This window comes from Protopterus annectens, chromosome 14.part0 (assembly GCF_019279795.1).
Source record: "Protopterus annectens isolate FY-2018-M chromosome 14.part0, PAN1.0, whole genome shotgun sequence".
NCBI classification, from domain to species: domain Eukaryota; kingdom Metazoa; phylum Chordata; order Ceratodontiformes; family Protopteridae; genus Protopterus; species Protopterus annectens.
Genome location: NC_056748.1, coordinates 830,484,342 through 830,497,234, shown reverse-complemented (window position 1 = coordinate 830,497,234; position 12,893 = coordinate 830,484,342). Strand labels below are relative to the sequence as shown.

At 37.1% G+C, this 12,893-nt stretch overlaps 1 protein-coding gene across 2 annotated transcripts in view; it reads right to left on the bottom strand.

The window, feature by feature from the left end:
* LOC122789276 overlaps nt 1-12,893 on the bottom strand; it is a 389,942-nt gene that overhangs the window by 221,898 nt on the left and 155,151 nt on the right. The gene's annotated exons all lie outside the window — the stretch shown is intronic.

Sequence of the window (12,893 nt, the reverse complement as noted above, 5' to 3'; positions counted from 1 at the left end):
GTTTGGTCACGAGGGTGAAGCCCGAGTGGCCAAACAAAGACAACCGTGGGTAAATCCAGCATTACCTACACCCAGAAGTGGGTTATTGCTATTATACAATGACATTATTTAAGAAAAATAATACTTTTCTTAAATAATGGCATTGTATAATGCCTCCTTGCTGCCTTCCTCAGCTGTCTGGTATTCTGCGGCAGTTCTGATGTATACATTTTGGAATATTACTGGGGGTCATTGTATAATGAAACTTTACTGACGGTTGGCATGGTTTGATCACGAGGGTGAAGCTTGAGTGATTAAATAAAGCCAACCGTGGGTAAATTTCAATATACCACAACCACGGAGTCATTATTGTTATTATACAATGACATTATTTCATGCGTTCCTACACATACCCAGTACATAAATGCTTTGAAAAGGAAGCAACAGCGAAAAGAAAGTTTCCATTGCTCCGAATTTTTTTTGTTTTTTTTGTTTTTTTTTATTAACTAGCTTTTATGTTCCACATTGCCCCATTAGGAATATAAATAGTATTAACAGCATAGCCTGTCTACAGATGGGAAAATTAAAGTTGTTTTATTTCAGCATATTTAGGAATTGTGGCATTAATACAGATTAAAGAAATACAATGATAATGATTACTTCCCAGGAGTCTTAAAAATAATACATCCTTAGGTCCACCTACTATGTCGCTCTTCTGGTCTGTCTTTTCAGGTAATGATTCCTGCATTTAACTGAGAGTGAACAGTGGGTAGCAGGAAGGAAAACAAAATCAAAAGCCTGCATCACACACACCTTGTTTGTCACATAACACTATCTGAGAGTCAGGTTTCTTTCCAATGCAGAACATTATTTGTAGTGTTAGTATGTCAGTAATAGCTCTGTTTTTCCTTCAGTCATTTCCTTCTATTAATTTGTTTTATAACCAAAGAGTGGACTGGTTGGAGGGCCTTTTCAAATAGCTCCTATACTAGAGGCAGACAAACTGTGAATATATGAACAGAAAGAAGTCCGGGTGACCATTTTTTCCGTTGGTATATTCTGGGCCAATCAGTGTTCACGTTTTCGAATATTAATGGACAGTCATTGTATAATTGTGTTTAAGACATAATATTGCACTGTGACATAACTTTAACATCATGAACTGAGGAATATGAAGTTGTTTTGAGAAACAACCAACAAGTATGTTGCAGAAGGGAGGAAATGCTGTTTTCAAGCACCTGCTATTATTGGTTAAGAAAATAAAACAATTGATTAAGTAAGTAGTATGATTCCTATCTAAATAGATGTGAGTCCTCTTCACATATTCAGAGTTTCAGTAGGTCGAATGGTTAAATATCAAGACAAAATTATTGATTTTCAGAACATAGACTGTGCATAAGTGCAGGGAAACTCTTAACTGAGATCACTGTACAGTGGAGATCAGGGAATTTGCACTGTAGTGCGAACTCATCATCTTGAAGTTGGTATATTTAATTAGCAGGGCATGGGGCGCATAGGCAGAAGGGCTCGTCCTCCTCAAAAAGATGTGTTTTTTAAATTTTGTTTTGAACTTTCTGAAAGTCAATAATTTTGGCTCAATATTTAGCTGTTTGACCTTCTCATCTATCAATAATGTGAACTAGATCTGTATATAAAGTATGACTGTTTCAGTGCAATGTGGCATGAAGTGTAGCCAAGTTACTTGCAAATGTAGCCTTGTGTTTAAACAACCTTAAAATTAAGACATCCTCCAGGAATATCTAACTCTGAATTTGTTTGAATTACAATCTTATAATCTTACATTTAATCAATTTTAGCAATGTCCACATAGACACAATAAAAAAGAAAGGCAATCTGCTCAGCTTATTGACCTATACTGAAGGTTAATATCATGCCTTTTTATCCCAGTCTGTTATAGGAAATTAAATACATACATACGCACACACACACACACACACACACACACACACACACACACACACACACACACACACACACACACACACACTTCGAGAGAGAAAAACAGAGCTATAGATAGATAATCATACATTCTACCAGAGCAGTCTCTCACACATACATATTTAAACACTTCCATAATACTAGAGTGTAGAAAACATTTACATATTAACATGTTGACTAAGAGTCAAAATAACCAAGTTATTCCAGCTAGTAAAACATATATATCTGTACAGTAACTTGATTAACAGGCAGTTGCTCACCTGCTTAACAAATCATTATAGGAATATCTAAAGAAGCTTCTTTCAAACTGGTAAAATACTCAGGTACAACTTTTACCCCTCCACTTGCAATTGACAACATTCTAGCTGGTTTAATTTTCAATACTACAACTCAACAGTAAGCACATCAGTTTCACTGAATGAAACAAAACTGAGTGGAGTACTATGTTTCAATTCAAATAACTTTAAAGTCAATACACTATTTGCAGTCTCATTTTAACATCTTCCATTCTGAATTATCAAGTAACAACTCTGTGAAGAACAAACACATTGAGCACAGCTGGTTGGGAATTCAACCCAAAAGATAAGTAAACAAAAGCCTTTTTTGCAATGGGGCAAGCCCCCCCCCCTTTAGCCGCACATTGTGGAATGCATATGTACCAACTCTACAATTGTATTAATGTGAACAAATGGAAATCTAGGAAAACAATTGATTCACTGCCAGCACATACACTGCATCAGTAGTGATTTCCTATTGAAAACAGAGATTAGGGAGTTCAGTATTGTCAAGTTGAACTCAAATTAATGGAACTTCATCAAGTTTGCACTTTTTCACCATTACACTATTTCCTTTTTTTAAATGTCTCCATATCTTTTGGGTTTCTAATACCATGATGGGAATGGACCCCATTCCTAAATCAAAGTATGATTAAAGTTCATGAAATTAGTATTGTTGCAGCCTTTGATGCCAGCCAAAAGTGTTCAGTGTGAATACTCTAGCCTCCACAGGTGCAACATCTCTACCTCATACAATTTCTTCAGTGTGAGTACACTACTCTCCACAGGTGCAACATGTTTGCCTCACACTGTTTCTTCAGTGTGAGTACCATAGTCCTATCTGCCTCACATCATTTCTTCAGTGTGAGTACACAAGTCTCCACAGGTGCAACATCTTTGCCTCACATCATTTCTTCAGTGTGAATACACTAGTCTCCACAGGTGCAACATCTCTGCCTCACATCATTTCTTCAGTGTGAATACACTAGTCTCCACAGGTGCAACATGTTTGCCTCACACTGTTTCTTTGGTGTGAGTACCCTAGTCCTATCTGCCTCATACCATTTCTTCAGTGTGAGTACCCTAGTCTCTACAGGTGCAACATCTCTGTCTCACTCCATTTCTTCAGTGTGAGTACACTAGTCTCCACAGGTGCAATATCTCTGCGTCACACTGTTTATTCGGTGTGAGTACCCTAGTCCTATCTGCCTCATATCATTTCTTCATTATGAGTGTCCTAGTCTCCACAGGTGCAACATCTCTGTCTCACTCCATTTCTTCAGTGTGAGTACACTAGTTTCCACAGGTGCAACATCTCTGTCTCACTCCATTTCTTCAGTGTGAGTATGCAGGTTCCCACAGGGGCAACATCTCTACCTCTCACCATTTCTTCCTTTCTTTTTAATTTCTCCAAGTTTTTGGGGTTTCTAATACCATGATGGGAATGGACCCCATTCCTAAGTGATAGTACAATTAAAGCCCATGAAATTAGTGTTGCTTCAAATCTTTGATGTCAGCCAGAAGTGGTCTTCACAGCACCCACAATGTGCCTAGTAATGACTCCCTCTGCAATTCATATGGAGTTACATGTACTGGTAACAAATCTAAATACGACTGTAGACTCTTTTTTATAAGACCCATTGCCCCTACTACTATTCTGCATATCCTTCTTCCACATTGCTCTCATTTCTGCCTGCAAATCCTGATATTTTATGACTTTGTGTCTCTCTGTACACAAGACACTGTAGTCATTGGGTGTGATGATTTCAATGATCAATGCTACTTTTGTCTTCTTTTCATGGACCACTTTACCTGGTTTTCTAGCATCTATCTTTTAAACCGCTGGTATTGGGTGATCCCATGTAATATAGTCTTCATCATTTTCTATGATGCTTTGTGGCTCATGTTTTCAGTGTGTTTCAATATCACAATACAGGTTTGCACAATCCCCAGTGCAACAGTCTTGCCGCATTAGCATGCCTTTCAGTATACAGTCCTTTTGCCATTAGTATGTCACAACCAGCAACAAGGTGTGCAATGGTTTCCAATTTTGTTTTACAAAACCTACATTTGCCTGTTTCTCCCACATGTTCAACGGACTTTGTAAACCAATGTGTATGTAGCCCACTATCTTGGGCCACCAATATTAACCTTTCATCTCTTGGTTTGAATTCACCTCTCTTTAACCATTCCTGCATTCCTTCCTGATCAACATGAAGTTCTTCCAGAATTTTTGCTATACTTGCAGCTATATTTATGCATTTTCCACATTTCTTGCTTTCTCGTCTGGTCCTTCATCTTATATTATTTCTTTTGTTTTTTGGCACATTCAGTTGCTGGCTGATTTTTGTCTACTTGTGGTTTGATTTAGACTAAGCAGGGAAGTCATCTTAGATTTATTCTCATCATGCTTCAAATCTTTCACTACGTTTGGGTCTTGTGAGGTCAGCAGATATGTCTGGAGTCCCATGATTGCAGATCTATACACGTAATCAATTTCAAGGAGGCCCATCCCTCCTTCAGAACAGGGAATATATAATTTTGGTATGCACTGATTTTTATAAATCATTTGGTGAGCATGATGTATTCTTCTTGTTTTCCTATCTAATCTATCCAATTTGTTTTGGGGTCAGTCAATCATTTCAAACTGTAAGTTAGGGCAGGAAGAGAAAATTGGTTTATAGCTTGGATTTTATTCCTAGATGTCAATGCTGTTTTCAGGATTAATTTAAGTGTTCTAAAGTATTCCTTACTAAGTTTTATTTGCATTTGTTCATGTTTTATTGTTGATGCTTCATAAATTCCTAAATATTTATACGCTGCCTTTTGCTCAAGTTCTTTTATATCACATTCTTGTCACAAACTGATGTTTTCTTGATGCTGCAGTTTTCCTGCTTTGAAGGTTGCTTTTGCACATTTATCAAGACCAAATGACATTCTTATATCATCTGAAAAAGTTTTGATAACTTGCATTTGTGCTTTCAGTTCCTCATCTGATGAGCTATACAATTTTAAATCATTGACAAAGAGAAGATGAGAGCTCTTTTTCTAGGAGCCAAATTATAGCCATGGCCTATGCTGTTAAGTAGACAGCTTAATGGGTTGAGGGCAAAACAGACTAGCAGCGGTGACAGAGTCTCAACCTGGAATATTTCCTGTTGAATTTTTATCCCTGGAATAATAATTTGTCCTTTATCATGGCTTAATTGCAAAGTGGTCTGCCAATGTTTCATGATCACTGTGATGTAGTTGATCAGTGTAGGGTGTATATTATACATTTTTAAGCACTCTTTTATCCATGATTGTGGGATAGTATCAAATGCTTTTTTGTAGTCAATCCATACCATACTTAAAGTCTTCCCCTTTTTACAGTTCTCCACTATGACTTTATTTAACAACAAATTCATACCTCTCAGTCTGGAATCATCATAAATCTGAACAAAGGCCCATGACAAGTAGGTACAACTGACCAAAAATCTGTAAACTGATTAGCATACAATTTGCATACCCCACCCACTCTGATAGAATTGTGGGATACCAACTTTTAAATGCAAATTAAAGAACAGACAAAATATTAAACAGCAAAACTACCTTTGAAGGGGCACATATTAGCATCTTAGTGAAACAAATAAAAATTTTAAATTAAAGCAGTTTTTTATCCAAAGTACCACACAGCTGATTACAAATAAAGTAAAAATAAGTTAAGCCTCTAAGATCACAGCTGCAGGACACATTCACATTAACCAAATTAAAACACACTGCTTGCGGATGTGGTATAAATTGAACAGCACATTACATTGCAACTTGTGGTGTCTCTTGCACCAAATGACAATGGGAATCGGGATTTGTCCCATTTCCACCTTTGTTTGTTTTTAACACCGCTGCTTTTATTTTCCATTTTTTTGTCTGTCCACTACTACCAAGAAGTAAAATGATCAACACACTGAGTAAAAGAAGAGTGGTGGGTTACCTCTGAAAGGTGTAAATGAGTAAAAAGAAGACAAGAGGTCAACAGGTCCAAAATGGTATTTTGGCTGAAATTACAAAGACATTGTATAACATGCTACAGGCATGTGTGTCTGATGGTAACCAGTAAGTATTTGTGTAATTTGAGACTGATACTAATCAATCAAAGAAGCAAATTAGCAGACAATGTACAAAGTGAGCTATGTTTGCATACCAGGACAGAGCCTTGGGTACAGTGATGGACTAGATGATCAGACATGTTCTTAACGATTCCTTTCTGCAGTCTGATAATCCAACAGTAATTGTACACACACACACACACACACACACACACACACACACACACACACACACACACACACACACACACACACACACACACAACTTCGTAGCGAAGGATTACCGTGTGATCTCCTTTTAAAATATTCCATATGCATACTTGTCTAAAATGTAGTTCTAGTGGAGACTCTGTACAGGCTCCTTGAATCATCCAGGTAAAGGAAAGAGAGCGTCTCAGCTACAAAAAGTATCCAACATGGTACACCATGCCCATCAACCAAATGACAAATAGACTCATCAATAACTTTCAAAAGCATGTGTATGGCTTGTACTTATTTCACAGTAAAACTGCCCTCAATTCTGGAGGTTCCTTAAACAGTGCTAGCAACACCAGCCAGGATATAAACAAACAGGTATGTGACAAGATAAACATTACAGGTAATATTAGCTCTGCAACCAACAGTGCAGCCATAACAACAGAGAAGTTAAATATTTAACAAGCATGTCCGTTTCCATCAATCGGGGCTCAGGCATGTTTTATGGGTACATGCCTCTTAAAAAGGAGCCTATTTGTCACAGGAATAGCTTTGTTAATAACCTCTTGTAGGAGTTAACCAACCTGTTCAATCTGTCATTAGAACTAAAGTCAAAACGTACCAAAAACTACAACCCCTAATGCACACACTCAGGAATATTATATAGTAAATACCACACAAATCTTCCGGACTAAAGATTCGGTGATACTCCAGCAACCCACACAATTTTGAATCTTGAAAACATGCTTTTTCCACACAGATAGGGTAAAATGCAGTTTCCGGTGAAGTAGTCATGGGGCATCCGTACATATCAAAATTAAAGCTAGACTTGCTGCACAAATAGGAGACCACTGTTCAACCAAGATATCCATTTCAAAAAAATACATCCTTCACAAATATGGTGCCATGAATGTCTGCCTGTCTACCTATTTCTATTAAAAAAGAGAGAAACATATGACGTTGCTGTGGAGTCAGCACCCATTAAAGCTATACTTTTAAACAAACCTACAAATGCTTTTTTGTATGTTCAGGCAGTGTGTGTTACTATTCTTACCATGTCTTAAGAGAATAGCTTTAGTAAAACATTGTCCTAAACTCTGTATAGTTTATACAGATGAAATGTATAAATATATGTTTAGTGGTAATGAATTGTTGAATGGGGTAATCAGTTATTGAAGATATACCTCTCAACTGAATGTCATTATGAGAAACATTCTTTAATAAGTCTTAAAAGGGTGGCAATAATGGAGAAGACTGGACTGCAGTAAGGTGTTTGTGTTCTGCTTTGAATGTTAGAGCAGTAATTTTGTTTACCAGCTGCTCACTGACACGCGCACACACACACACACACACACACACACACACACACACACACACACACACACACACACACACACACTTTACACATAAACTCCTTACCTTGCTCTCAACTGTCTATGGTTTTGCCCTGCCACAAATAATTTTATATACCTCACAACTGTCCCCGTGATAGCACCAGGCCACCAGATCTAGCACCTATCAGGACCAGACCAAGTTGTAAATGCTCCTTTCCACTTCTGACAGTATCTGAAGCACTACACCAGCTCCAAGCTGTCACTTGCTGGTAAACAACTCAGTTCGGCATCTTTGAGGCGAAGTCAGTAACCTATCTTTGTAAACAGAGAACCAACTGAGCAATGGACTGATGATGAAACGATCAATGGGAAAATATAATAATAATAATAATAATAATGATAATAATAACTTCTCCGGTACGATTCTCAGCTGGGGGGGTGTCTTCTCTGTGGAGTCTGCATGTCCTCCCTGCATTTGCCTCGGTTTCCTCTGAGTGCTCTGGTTTCTTCCCACATTCCAAAGACATGATCTGGAGTGTATCTCCCCGGGCCCCTTCTGACTCAATTTACTAGCCAGTTGTTTCAGAAATTTGCAAAAGAATGGGACTTTGTACATGTCACTAGTAGTCCTGAATATCCTCATCCAGTGGTCTAGAGGAACGTGCAGTGCAGAGTGGAAAGCAATTACTTGAAAGATCAAAGCATGACAATACTGATGTGGTCATGAATTTGCTTAATCTCAGAAACATACCCTGTGATGATATTCTTGGCTTGCCTGCTCAAAGACTGCTTTCCAGGCAAACCAGAACTATGTTACCTATTTCTTCCAGGTTTGTTGCAACCTAAACCTAAGAACAATAAAACCATCAATGCTCAATTGTTAAAGAAGCATAATATACAGAAATCTAGTTATGATAGATCGAGCTGATAACTTAATCTGTTGAGGGAAGGAGAGATGGTACGAATTCAGACAAAAGGATTTGATCGAATAGGACAGATTGCAGGTATCTGTGCCGAGCCATGATCTTACTTGGTAAACTCCGAGGGTATAAAATATAGGAGGAACCGCAGACATCTTTATCCTCTACCAGAATCATCATCATCATAACATTGTTTTTGTGATGCAGGTCCTAAGTCTAACAGTGAATCAGATACTGTTCCCAAACCAGAATGTGTTCAAAATTCAGATTCCATTCCAGAAAATGATTTGAACATTCCACAGGTCAATCATTTTACAGAAAATGTTCCAGTTGCTAAAGCTAATTCCCAGTTTTATGTCACACGATATGGACAAGTATCTAAGCCTAGTGTGAAATATGCAGCAATGTAGACTTAATTATATATACCTGTATATTTTGGTATAATGCATGACTAAAGATTACCTGTGATTTCTGCATGCCTAATAGTCTCATAACAATTATATGATGCATTTCTCAAAGAGGGAGGATGTAGCTCACAGCATGTGTGTGCGTGCTATATCGTTAAGAAGCATGTGAGGTGTACGTGCATGTATAAATTGCACACATGGATTCCCTAGTGCCATTTTGAAGGAGCAGCCAGAGAGAGAGCATGCGTGATCACAGTTGTTAGTTTGAATATAAGTTACTTAAGCTGAAGTCAGTAGTCATTAATAGTAATGCATTTGTAAACACTAAAGCTGCTTGAACAGAACCCACAAAGACTCTGCTATTGTACCCTATATAGGAGAGCGACAGTAAAGTACTGCTTCTGGGCTTGGGGTTTTACAATTAGAGGCTTATCCTTAACTTTGTTTCAATCTCTCTGGCTGTTACTTCATCCCCTTTCATATCCTGTACCTTTAAACTTCTTATTATTTCTTTTACTTCTTTTATCCATTTAGCATCTTTGGTATGTTCTTTTTATATGAATATAGTCCATTATGCATTTTATTTTACTAAACTTCATTTTGGGAGGGACATAAATTTGAAGAGAAAGAGAAATGAGTGTGTGTGTGTGTGTGTGTGTGTGTGTGTGTGTGTGTGTGTGTGTGTGTGTGTGTGTGTGTGTGTGTGTGTGTGTGTGTGTGTGTGTATACGTGCGTATGTGCGTGCATGCATGTGTGTGTGTGTGTGTGTGTGTGTGTGTGTGTGTGTGTGTGTGTGTGTGTGTGTATAAATGTGTACATGAATGAAAACCATCAACTATGTATGTATGGAATACCTTAGAACCATCCAAACATTTGCAGAATTTCCCTTTTTTTGAATCATATTTTTGTCTTGTCCCTTGTAAAATTTTTAATTTTCGGGTAATTCAGAGGATTACAGTCAGTCAATAAGGCCAGACTTTAAAGTTTCATGTTTGTTATTGTTTGGAAAATGCATGTAGATGCAAAAGCTAATGTTCTATTAACTTTTTTAAAGTGAATTAGTGTAATATTTTTTAAAAAATTGCAGCACAGTATACCATAAAGCCATATTTTAATCAAGTTTAAGCACTTTCATTCTAAAACATGTAGAACTTCTTCAAAAACAGTTGTAAAGCTGGTTTACTCCATTTAAAAAGTCTCAATGGTGCCAAACTGAGTTCTTAAAGAGAATTCTTGAAGAGACATAGAAAAAAAAGACAAAAAGCATGCATTAATACAGATAGCTAAAAATACATTCAAATAGCAGCCTTTTAATAAGAAATTGTAGAAAATCATACCAGGTTTAGTAAAAATTGTTATTAAAAAGTTCACTTGAGTAAAAATAATAAATTAAACAAGTATGTATAGTGCATCCAGAATAGAAAATCAAGCAATACCAGCCTTACCTTTTAGAATAGGTTTAATGCTAATAAAATCATTAATACTTGGGACAACTGTTACATTAAGTAATAGCTGTCAAAAACCTCATGTTGTTCTAATCGAAGTTCCCAGTCTCTTCCACTAGTAGGCACTGGGACTTTCTCCAAAATTGTAAAAACAAATTTTCTAAAATCTCGCATAGTCTAGAATGCTTAAAAAGGGCATTAGTAGTTATAGCATATGTGTTGATAGATTCTGGTTTTGAGAGGGCCAATGGTTTTGCCAACATAAAATGCAGGGCAGGATGCGCAGAAAGCAATATAAACAACCCCCTTCATTTTGCAATTATAGTTCCTGTTAACTGTAATCAGCTTTGGGTATCCTGTGACCGAAAAGTGGAGCCTTGTAAGATGAATATGCATTGCTTGCAGGCCGCACAACTTTTCCTCCCCACATTTTTGGTGACTATGCTAAACACTTCTTTGTTACTTTCCAACAAAAGTTTAAAGTTTTTACAGTTTTATACACAAACATGGGTTTTTGCCCCACCTGGTCTAACAACCCAAGGGTGCCGAAAACAGTGTTCCAATTACTGGTTATTGTTTGCTGAAGGGAAAAAACATCCCTATTATACTGAATCCCCATAGCTTGTGATACGTTGCCATCTTTTGCTTCTTTGTGTCACCACAAAGTTTGAGTCTCTCCTCTTGAAACATGATACTGTCCAACACTAAATGGCTTAACCTGATAAACTGACCTTTTACCAGGTTTCTCTTCTGCCTCAAGGGATGTTGGCTGTCGAAATGGAGACATGCACTGAAAAAAGTCTTGTTCCTAAAAATGTTAGCTTCGTACTTCCCACAAATATTGTTCTTAAATTATAGTAGCTGCCAAAAAAACTTACATTGTTCTAATCAAAGTTCCCAGTCTCCTGTTTTCTAGTTTAATATTTAAAAAAGACACTGATGTTGTGCCTTTGCCTCCCTATTATTTTCAGAGTTGTCCAGAATTCTTGAGCAAAGAGTCATAAAGGTATGATTCACACAGGGGGTGAAAATGTTCATGCTTTTCTCTTTAATATGTTTGCTAATGACCTGGTTCAGCAGCTGAAACAATCTACCTTATTACAATATGCAGATGATTCTACTGTTTTCATCTCTTCTACCTCCTTGCAAGAACTGCAAGCTGTAACTCAGGATTGAAGACCGAAATATTATTCACTCCCAAAAATCCCAATCAGAAGAAAAAAATAAACCTCACAATCACTTCATCAAATAACACCAAGATACCTATATAAAACTAACTGGTGTCTTAACAGAAGAAAATATGAAATTTGCTTACCACATTATATATATTTCAAGAAAGAAAAAAACATCAAAAACTGAGATTCTTGTGTTGAGCTAAGCTTAATTGCACAGAGAAGGGACACAAAACTATTTCAACAGCCTTCTTATTCTTTATCCATCTCCCAGGTACACAAACTTACAAATCAGTCTACACACTCAGTTTGAATAATGCTATAATAAAACAACTAAATTTGCAGTAAAACTGTCAATAGATCCCACCACTGCTAAGCCATCAAAACAATTCTGCTGGGTGAAACATGGCAGCTCTCTTAGTTATATACAGATAAAAAAGAGTCCATAATATTATATATCAGCCATATAAATGCCTTAAACACTCTAGTTGGCTACAACATTAGTCAAGAGACCTACACTCCAAAGACAAATATCTAAACAGCACACTAAAATCCCATAATTCTGTAGGCAATAATCTATTAATATAGCATTATCTTAGATAACTCTGCTAATTTCTCTGCTTTAAGTTAAAACTAAATTTATATCTGGTTCTATGGTGAAATGGTTAGCATTCTGGAGTTTGAATCCAGTGATATAAGTTTATAATCTCAGAGGACCCTTCCACACTTCCCTTTGGGGTAGCAGGTTGGTATTATTGTTAAGGTGTGTACCCCACAGACAAAAGTTACAGGGAAATTGCTAGGCTTAAAATGTCCGACAAAGGAAGTTAGCCTAGTGCATAACTATGAACCTATTTCAAAACTCCTTGTTCTGTTATTGATCCTCCTCATCTGGTTAACCCACATCATTTAAATAATAGGAACTATCCACCTTATCTATTTCTGGCAATTTATAGTTCACAGACACAAAGACTATCCCTTTGAGATATTCTCTGCCCTCATCTTCTGATTTCTCTGCTACTATCCTTCTGTCACGTAAACCCCCTTGCACATACCTGAAGTAACCTCTATCTCAGCCACCTCATCTTCCTTGCCTTGAGGTTTCAGTACAGTCATAGCATG